This window comes from Nomascus leucogenys, chromosome 14 (genome assembly GCF_006542625.1).
Source record: "Nomascus leucogenys isolate Asia chromosome 14, Asia_NLE_v1, whole genome shotgun sequence".
In the NCBI taxonomy this organism is placed as follows: Eukaryota; Metazoa; Chordata; class Mammalia; order Primates; family Hylobatidae; genus Nomascus; species Nomascus leucogenys.
This window is the reverse complement of record NC_044394.1, coordinates 28,192,847-28,194,902: the sequence shown is the minus strand read 5'-3', so window position 1 is coordinate 28,194,902 and position 2,056 is coordinate 28,192,847. Positions and strand designations below refer to the sequence as shown.

The following is a 2,056-nucleotide window of genomic DNA, read 5'->3' as shown; positions in this document are numbered from 1 at the left end:
GGTTTTAAAGATGTCTATTCTGCTTAAAAGTGCTTTACTCAATTGTGCTACCCAGGTCAGGCTATGAGTTTGATTTAGAATACAAGTCTATTCCCAGCAGAGTGAGAGGGCAAATTGACAAGAACCCGTTTATTCAACAATGTGTATTGAACTGTCACTATATTGTGCTGGATGATACCAATTAGGTGACACTACTGGAATGAAAGCGTATATATTTCTACTGAGTCAGTAACTATTTTAGTTTGTCTAAGAACCCACCAATATTCAGAAATCAAAACAGACATGTTTCTTGTTTTGAGGTTTGTTTAAAGCCATAAAGATCATAAAGATGATGAGTTCTTATACCAATTTCACAAAGACAACTAGGAACCTATTTTTGTTGCTTTTTGTTTTTCATAGTCAAATTCTTTTTTTTTTTTTAACTTTTAGAAACTGATGTTTATTTTCCATCGACCATTTTTCCATGTTGCTTAAGAGCCTATGCAAGAACAGCTTAAGACCAGTCAGTGGTTGCTCTTACCCATTCAGTGGCCTGAGCAGTGGGAGCTGCAGACCAGTCTTCCGTGGCAGGCTGAGCGCTCCAATCTTCAGTAGGGAACTGCTGAATAGGCACAGAGGGCACCTGTACACCTTCAGACCAGCCTGCAACCTCAGGCTGAGTAGCAGTGAACTCAGGAGCTGGAGCAGTCCATTCACCCTGAAATTTCTCCTTGGTCACTGCCTTTTCAGCAGCAGCCTGCTCTTCTTTTTCAATCTCTTCAGGATCTCTGTAGAAGTAGAGATCAGGCATGAACTCCCATGGGTGTTCACGGGAAATGGTGACACGCATGCGCAGAACTTCCCGAGCCAGCATCCACCACATCAAACCCACTGAGTGAGCTCCCTTGTTGTTTGCATGGGATGGCAATGTCCACATAGCACAGAGGAGAATCTGTGTTACACAGCGCGATGGTAGGTAGGTTAACATAAGATGCCTCCATGAGAGGCTGGTGGTCAGCCCTGGGGTCAGTAACCACAAGAAGCCGTGGCTCCCGGAAGGCTGCCTGGATCTGGTTAGTGAAGGTTCCAGGAGTGAAGCGGTCAGCAATTGGAGTGGCTCCAGTGGCAGCAGCAAACTTCATCACAGCCCTCTGGCCAGTATTCCTGGAGGATATAACACTGACATCAGCAGGGTTTTCAATGGCAACAATAGCACGAGCTGCCAGCAGAAGCTTCTCCCAGGTCCTCTTCAGATTTATGATATAGATGCCATCACTTTTCCTTTTATAGATGTACTGTTCCATGTGGAAGTCAAGATTGGTGCCACCGAAGCTTCTCCCAGGTCCTCTTCAGATTTATGATATAGATGCCATCACTTTTCCTTTTATAGATGTACTGTTCCATGTGGAAGTCAAGATTGGTGCCACCTAAGTGGGTTCCTGCTGCAAGGAACTTAAGGACATCCTTCTCCTTCATTTGCAGGACATCAAGGGCTCCGGACATTGTGAAAGTTTCCCTTTAAGTTACGACGGGAATCCAGAACAACGCCGTATGGGTCCCTCTACAGGTAGCGCGGAAAAAGCCGTAGTCAAATTCTTAAGCTTACATACCAAAAAGGTACTTCCTAATAGATTTTTCCCCTGGTCAACGTTTCTTGAGAAATATTGTGGCTGGTTTAATCAAGGTATTGTTAAAAAAAAAAAAGCGGGGGATTAGAAAGGACAGTTAAAATGGTATTAAATGTACATATAATATCGAATCCAGAAGGCTGCTGCTTTCATAACAAACTAGATTCAACAGTGTTTAAACAAAAAAATCTGCTGTGTTTTAGGAATTTATCCTGCAGATACACTTGCACATGTATGAAATAACCAACTTACAAAAATAGTCCAGCATCTTTATAGTAGTAAAAGATTGAAAAGAATCTAAATGTCCATCAATAGGAGACTGGCTAAATAAAGTTTGGTATATCCATTCAATGGAGTACTGCATAACTTTAAAAATGAATGGGGTGGCTCTGCAGGTATCTATATAGCTTTTATGTTTTTTTTGAGACAGGGTCTTGCACTGTCACCCA

General features: G+C 42.4%; 1 pseudogene across 1 annotated transcript; it reads right to left on the bottom strand.

Moving 5' to 3' along the window:
- Window positions 1–424: 424 nt before the first annotated feature.
- On the bottom strand, window positions 425–1,541 carry LOC100582469 (annotated as a pseudogene). Its single transcript, XR_179337.3, has 2 exons — window positions 1,384–1,541; window positions 425–1,283 (listed from the first exon to the last, which is right to left on the bottom strand). The product of XR_179337.3 is annotated as a 40S ribosomal protein SA-like (transcript).
- Between the last annotated feature and the right edge of the window lie 515 nt (window positions 1,542–2,056).